Source organism: Macadamia integrifolia, chromosome 2 (assembly GCF_013358625.1).
Source record: "Macadamia integrifolia cultivar HAES 741 chromosome 2, SCU_Mint_v3, whole genome shotgun sequence".
Lineage (NCBI taxonomy): Eukaryota > Viridiplantae > Streptophyta > Magnoliopsida > Proteales > Proteaceae > Macadamia > Macadamia integrifolia.
In genome coordinates this window covers 27,242,418-27,250,621 of record NC_056558.1, presented here as the reverse complement: position 1 = coordinate 27,250,621, position 8,204 = coordinate 27,242,418, and the positions used below count along the sequence as shown (strand labels likewise).

At 38.5% G+C, this 8,204-nt stretch overlaps 1 pseudogene; it reads right to left on the bottom strand.

Moving 5' to 3' along the window:
• LOC122061890 lies at positions 1 to 6,638 on the bottom strand (annotated as a pseudogene).
• Positions 6,639 to 8,204: the final 1,566 nt, after the last annotated feature.

Sequence of the window (8,204 nt, the reverse complement as noted above, 5' to 3'; positions counted from 1 at the left end):
TCACAGAAGATATCATTAACTTCACTTTGTCCATGGAAGGAAAAATATTAAAGTACTAATGTTACACTAATTTAATCTATTGATCACCTGGAAACTACCTCTAAGTGTACATCACAAACTGAAAAACTTGAGTTAAATAAAACCTAGGTGCATCAAGCCACTCAGCATCAACATTTAAACCAAACAACAAAATATATTAAACCAGGAAAACCTACAAAGCAGTTTATCAATACTTGTCAGGAGTCTTATATCCAGGACTAATAGCACAGGGATCAGCATCAAGAAGCATCTTAACCACGTCCCTCATAGTTGGACGCAGTGAGGGAAGCTTAGTAGTACAGAGGATAGCAATCTTCAAAACCTTGATCATATCAGCTTTAGCAGAATCTGACACCCTTTGGTCAAGAACTTCAACGACGTCTTCCCGGCCATTGAGATGACATGAAACCCAATAAATTATATGTTTCCATTCTCCATACTTGGCTTCAAATGGGCTTCTACCAGTTACTAATTCTAGCAGCACAACACCGAAACTATATACATCACTCTTGTCAGTCACTTTGAGAGAATATGCAAGTTCTGAAAGGAAAATATTAAGAAAACAAAGAGAGGTTAGTAGAGATTCCTAGATCAGTAGGAATATATATAAACATAGCAAGAAACTAAAACAACAACTTACTAACATTGATAGTCTAGCTAACCACTCTTTTCTAATGTCACAGAGAAGAAGTCATATGATGTAAAAAAAAAATGGAATGTCTACCTCTGGATCTAAATTGAACAGATTTTAGGAAACAGACACACCTAGCTCTTCCATGGTAATAAAAAAATTATTCAAAAAAAAAAAAAAACCTGAGATTATGATTTTTCAAAATTTCACCTTCAATTATTATTATTTTTTTGGATGAATTGATCAAGATCTTGAAGATTGCTATCCTCTGTACCACTAAGCTTCCCTCACTGCACCTTCAATTATTAAGCCTTGATTCCCTCAACAAGCTAGCTAATTCAAGTAAAAATTTATATTGGTGAAGCTTTAGCCTTCAGCACCATTAATGGATGATGTCATCCACCTCTAAACAGGGAGCTGCTACTGCTAGCATTAGATAAAACTGTTCATAGTTTGTCTTATGAGTTTGAACTCTTGTAAAACTGCCAAAAGCAACTGTTCAAATTATCAGTATAAGTACAGGGATTACACAGAGTGAGTGTGCACCCCATTCTTTAGCATATTCTAGGTGTTAGTAAGTGGTGCTATTATTCTTATGAAAGGAAGACAAATTTCATTCAATGCATTCGAAACAGGTATTTTGAGGACATTCAAAATAAAACAGTTTTGGAACTCACCAGGAGCAAAATAACCATGAGTGCCAGAAAAACAGCTTGAATCCACCCCAGGCTCTTCTGCAACCTTTTCAATCCCAACATCAGCAATTTTTTGCTCATAGTCATCATCAAGTAAAATGTTGGTTGATTTAATGTCTCTATGGATAATGGGTGGTAAGCAATCATGGTGAAGATAAGAAATACCCTTTGCAGCTCCCAGAGCAATTTTATACCGACCATCCCAGTTTAGTTCTGGCTTCCCAACCTTGATTTGCCTATGAAGAGCTTGAAACAGGTTCCCATTCTCCATGTACTTGTAAACCAAAAAGCTTGATCCCCTTCGCATCAAGCAGGCATATAACTTCAGTATATTTTTGTGTCTGATCTTACCCAAAATCTCCGTTTCTGCTTTTATCACCTTCGCTTGTTTTCCCTTCCACAGTTGCTTTACAGCAACAGTTCCTCCATTCTTCTTCAAATCCAATCGATAAACTCTTCCTGTGCTTCCACTTCCTATCAAATTCTCCTCCTCCAAACTGCATATTTCATCTGCATTTAATTGTGTTGGGTGGAAGGACTCAAGTTTCCAGTTTGGATCTTTCTTCTGCCCCTTTTCAAGATCTTTCAAATAAGACTCATGCTTCTGTAGTTCACAAGCAAAATGCCAGAAAAAATAACAAACAGAGCTGATAAAATTATGCATAACAAAGCTAATTTATTTTCAGCAATTTTGTTTGTGCGTCTCCTTCCACTGCAAACATTGATTAAAGACCTCTCATCTCTCAGATTTTTATCAATACAGAGATTCAAGTTCTCTAAAAATGCCTGGTCACCTCCCATTGCAAGAAGGTCAAAAGGAACTCTTCCTGACAAGTGGTTTTTGGAAAAATCAATGGAACTCAACTTCAGCTTCTCTAGATTGTCTGGAATCAAACCTGAAAGCTTGTTTTGCGATAAATTCAACGAATTCAAAGAGTTAAACATAGCAAGTGTTTCAGGGATATTACCACTCAGAGAATTTCCAGCAAGATTCAAGTCTACTAATCCAGCACATTGACCCAATTCTGATCGTATTGGTCCTGATAATAAGTTCTCTTCCAAACGCAAGAATGATAGTTGCTTCAGGTCTCCAATTTGAGAAGGTATCTCACCAGAGAAACTATTATAACTTCCAGACAGTTTCTCCAACTGGGAAAGATTGCCAAGTTGTAATGGAAGCTCTCCTGAGAAGTTGTTATTCTGTAAGAGTAGCTCATTTAAGCTTGCCGAAATCCCAATGTCCAAAGATATTCCCCACCTTAAAGTCATTATCTCCAAAATCAATGATTTTTGCAGAAGGTAGTCCCCAGATCCCATCAGCAATCATCCCAGACAAGCGGTTCTTACTTACCCTGAACCTCTCCAGTGTCTTACATTCAGCATAAGATTCTGGGAAATCGCTAGAGAAGTTGTTATCCAAAGCAAGTAAGAACTGCAACATTTTGCTTTCACATAAGAATCTGAGAAACTGACCAGAAAATTTGTTCTCAGATATGTCTATACTTTTCAGCCGAGAGAACCGGCCAAAGTTTACCGGAAATACTCCTGAAAAGTTGTTTCTGTAGATAGAAAAGGCTTCCAGATGCTCCAAATTCCCAAACCCTGCAGGGAGCTCTCCTGTGAAATAGTTTTCATACAATTGGAAGACCACCAAATTCTTCAGATTACCGATCTCAGCAGGAACTTCTCCAGACATCCGGTTCTTAGAAATGTCAAATTCACGCAAAAGCGTAAGCTTTGCAAGCTCAGGTGGGATATCTCCAGTGAAATTGTTCATATAGAGCTCTATCTTGTTGAGACGCTGCAAATTAGAGATCTCTTTTGGGATCTCACCTGAGAGATTGTTGGTAGAAAAATCTAATGTTTCAAGGGCTTTAAGTCCAAAAATGGATTGTGGAATCTCCCCTTTCAGATTAATCCCAGCCAAATAAAGCCATGTCAAGTTCTTCAAATTTCCCAAACTTTCAGGAATTTCACCCTCGTCGAAGTAGTTCTGACGAAGGCCCAGAGAATCCAAGTTGGTCAATTTCCCAACCCAATTTGGGAATCCACCAGAAAAATAGTTAAAAGACAGATCAAGAATCTCCAAGCTTCTCAATGGCGAAAGATCTGGTAGGGTACCGTTCATATCATTTCCTGTGAGATTGAGAATTCGAATACTGCTGCAGTTAATCAACTCGAAAGGAAGTTCACCGGAAATCGAATTTGACGGCAGGAAGAGGAGAGGGCAGAGATGGCCGGAGATATTTCACCGGAGAGGGATTTGTTCTCAAGGGAGATACCGGTAACTCCGTCGGATATGGGATCACAAGAAACCCCAGTGAAATCGCAGGGAGAGTCAGACTATTTCCAGTTGCCCAGAGAATTTAATGGGTCTTTCAGTTGGTTTTTGAATTGGAGAAGGGATTATATTTCGACCGTTAGAGCATTGGATGGCGGGAAATGGAGGAATAATAAGAGAAGAGCCGTTAGGAACTGAAGGGCTACGTGGTATCTGTCCATTCGAAAAGATGAGAAGGGCATGATTGTCATTTCACAAGAAGATTTTCTTCCCTTCCTTGTGAAAGTTCCCCGCAGATTCTCTCTTCTGTGTAATGCCTGAACTTTAACCTACAGAAAAAAAAAAAAAGGCACCTGCAAACCTGGCTCACGTCTTTAACAGAAAAAAAAAAGTCACACGTAGACTTTCTAGAAAAATAAAGAAAAAAGAGTGGAGTTTGTACCTAGGTGCTCTAAAGGGATGTCAATCGAACGGGTCTGGTTGGTTCGGTCGAGCCTACCCATGTTTGACGGGCCCATACTCTTGAACCGTAACTTACTTATTTAAAGAATGAGTTGGTCTCATATTAGGTTCGGTTAGGTTCTGAGCTTTAATCTGGTTAATTGGTATATAATCGGATAATGTGCTAATAAAACCTTAAATGGTCTTTAATTGTCTTAGATTTAAGATATTTTAATCTATTTTATTAAATCATCACTAATTTAAAAAACAATGACACTTAATTACGTTCAATAATTGATAAAAATATCAATATATATATATATATATCTTATTCTATCCCAAAAAAAATAAAAAAATATATATAAAAGATCGGATTAAACATGTCGAACCAACTTGAGCTTGTAAATAGGTAGGCCGAGCCGAGCTTCTTCAGACTTACCCCTTGCATCATGTATTATCTATTTATATATGAGCTGGACTTAGGCCCAACATGTTTAATAATCAATATATGCCGTCGAATCAATGCGGAAGAGGATCAGGATCTCCTAATTAGTACCTCTCCAACACCCTGCTGGATCTCTCCTGAGAGATATAGATCCAATGCGCGTGCTTAAGAGGTATAGATCCAACCCAAGTACCTCTCCAAAACCCATGCTGGAATCCTCTGTGTGAGTTTGCCAATTCACTGAGTCAATCAGAGACTTGGAGAGATCAATGGATTGGGCTAACGAAAAGGGAAAGAAATGAAGGAGAAATATTTCGGCTAACTATCCTAATACCCAATAAAATGATTTCCATAAGTTCCTCACCAACCAAAGAATGTTATTGAATTTTTTCCTTCTCTCTCTCTCGGCCTCTTCTACCACAACTCGACCTCTGAGAAAGTGAAGAAGAAGAAATAAAAAAGATAAGACTTCAAAAGAAATGAAAAAGGAGGAATGAGCTGGACATAGGCCCAACATGTTTAATAATCAATATAAGCTTGGCCCTGTCCGTCAAATCAGTGCAGAAAAAGATCAAGATCTCCCAATTAGTACCTTTCCAGCACCCTGCTGGATCTCTCCTGAGAGATATAGATCCAACGCGGGTGCTGAACAGGTATAGATCCAACGCAAGTACCTCTCTAAAACCCATGCTGGAATCCTCTATATGAGTTTGGCAACTCACTGAGTCAACCAGAGACTTGGAGAGATCAATGGATTGGGCTAACGAAAAGGGAAAGAAATGAAGGAGAAATATTTCGGCTAACTATCCTAATTCCCAATAAAATGATTTCCATCAGTTACTCACCAACCAAACAATGTTGATGAATTTTTTCCTTCTTTCTCTCAGCCTCTTCTAACACAACTCGACCTCCGAAAAAGTGAAGAAAAAAAAATAAAAAAGATAAGACTTCAAAGGAAATGAAAAAGTAGGAATGATTCATGAAAGCTTAAGTTTGGTTGTCTGGAAAACAGTGAGCTTTAGGGTTTTCTGAAAAAAAAAAGAAAAAAGAAAGGGAACAAAAAGGAATGGATAGCAAGTGACCCTTTAGATCATTTTCATCTGCTAACAAAACCAGAGAAGTACATATGTCACATTCTTATTAGTCCATGGAAAAACGTTTTTGAGAACAAATGAGAAATCAAAGAACCTTAAAATTATTTGTGAAAATCATCTGGAACCGCTACATTGGTATAGCGAACATTGGGTGGCTGAAAACCTCTTGAGATACTGTTAGATCAAACATCAAGAAACACGAATAATAAAGAAACAATAGATCCGTACGACACAAAGATTTAACGAGGTTCACACACCAGGGTGGTGTGCTACGTCCTCGGGCGAAGAAGAAGATGATTCACTATGCAAAAGAGAGATTACACCCTAGCAGCGGCGAGGAAAAACTCGCCCTGAAACCCTAATTGTGTGAAAACCCTAGAATACAATGACTTTCTCAACAAGTAACAGTACATTATATATACTCTAAAAACGTGGGTCGACCCATCGGGTCGCGGTCGATCCGGTCGAACCATACCGTGGGGGCGTAGCCCCCGCACCCCCATACGAGATCAGTGATGGGCTCCGGGCTTGGGCCTATCGGCCCAACCCCTCTGCTTCCATCACAGATCTCAGAAAAATTCTCATTCGAATCACCACCAAAATATGTCGGATCGGGTCAATCTTCAAAACAGGTCAAGAATTCGAGACAAACTTAACAGATACGTACTCAAATGTTTTCCTCAGTCATCCGATACTCACCGTACCTTATCGCTCACCCCAGAGAATGTGGATTTCAAAATTATTCATTTCCAAAAGTTTCCGAATCCATCCAATGGAGGAAACTCTCAAACTTGTTATAACTTGCAAATGCTCAAAAGAAGTTTCTTACCTTTGTACTCTGCCTCTGCTCTGTTCCTCCTCCTCCTCCTCCACCTTCTTCTTCTTTTAGTCCAAAAAAATTGGAAAAGAAAAAATTCCTTCAAAATCCTGGGGCCCTATTCACCGTAGAAAGTCTCCGGAAGCTCAAGTGTTTCAAAAATCTACTATGAATGGCCACTGACAAAATGGTTAGCAGATGAGAAAATAGCCAGCCACTGGTAGAGGAAGGTAGAGGAATGTGTTGTGTTTTAAAGGACACAAAGCATATAATGGAGCTAAAGAGGGTCCCTCCATGGAAATCGTTAATCTTGAAAATTCGAAAGATATGATGATAATCTGATATGTTACTAACAAAGGATAATTAAAAATTAAAAAGATTTTGAAAACAGATGGTATTAGAATTGGGAGACCGGATTCTCTCCCCTGGCAGGTAACACCCCACCAATCGTACACCACCCATGGGTGTGGAGACCACCTTTTGGTCCATGTGATGGTGACATGGGGTGGGGACTGGGATTATCTATTATCAACACCTTGGGCTACGTGCTTGAGGATTCTAAGCCATTAGATCTATACATTCAATGGGGAGTGGAGTGGACCGGACCGGACCGGACCAGGGGTGCATGGTTCTAAAATTTAGATCGGATTTATTAGTTTTGGTCAGATTGGATTAGTATCAGTTTTAACGGTCTCCAATCTTGATCGATCCAAACTAAAGTATAAAAGTAAAATGATAATAAAAAATGTTTTTATTGAAAAATAAAAGAAATTTGTCCTATAAAATCTGATCCACGGATTCAGATTGGTGTCAACCTTGACCAATCTCAAAATGGATCATGAGTTTTTGTTTCCTAGAGATGAAGGATGAGATTTTACTCAATTCAACTCAATCCAATGAGGATGCCTCATTCATGCGACTTGGAGGAAGTGCATAACCTAGTGGTTAACTCAAGTAACAATCCGTGGCCATGGAATATTTTTCCTTTATTTTTATGGAGATATATATATATATATATATATTGTGCGAAATTCTTTGATATTCAATTTTTGTCCATATTGTTCCAATAGTATCGATCAAATATTGAGATTGATCAAAGATAATATCTATTCGATCCAATCAATTTAAGCCTATACGATCTGATTCCTCTAACCACACTGACAAAGATGCATTCTTGGACTCAAATATATGTTGTTGTATGGTTGTTCTTGTTGGCAACCCAGCCACATGGCAGTGATGATGTAACCAGTTTGGGTGATGTGGTCGAAAGTGATGACATGGTAGCGTTGAGTGTCATTGACGAGATAACATAGCCATATTGTGTGCATAGAGTGGTTTAATTCATCTATGGTAGGTGGTGCGGGTTTCTGGGTCAAAATTGATAAAATTGGCCTATTTATGCTTGGGGGAATTTTCAGCAGTGAAAATGATATTTTTGGAAGATCGTTTCTTCATGAAAAAGATAGATTGTAATTTATCTAGTCTAGTACATCTAATTTTTTTTACGGCATTTGTGGCAGTCGAGAGTAGTTTCGACATTGAAGATGAATTTTTTAAAGAAAGTGTTATCCATGTAACAATACGACAAAAATCCGATCTTTCCAACAGTTTGATTTCATCGCTTTCTAATACCATATGAGAAAGATGCGTCATTAAAAAGGTCTAGAGGCATTTTGATCTTTTTACATGACATGGATGAGATAGATGCTTACACGTGGGATTTGATTGGTTAGGTGCATAAGCCTTGATGCTCTGGCACTA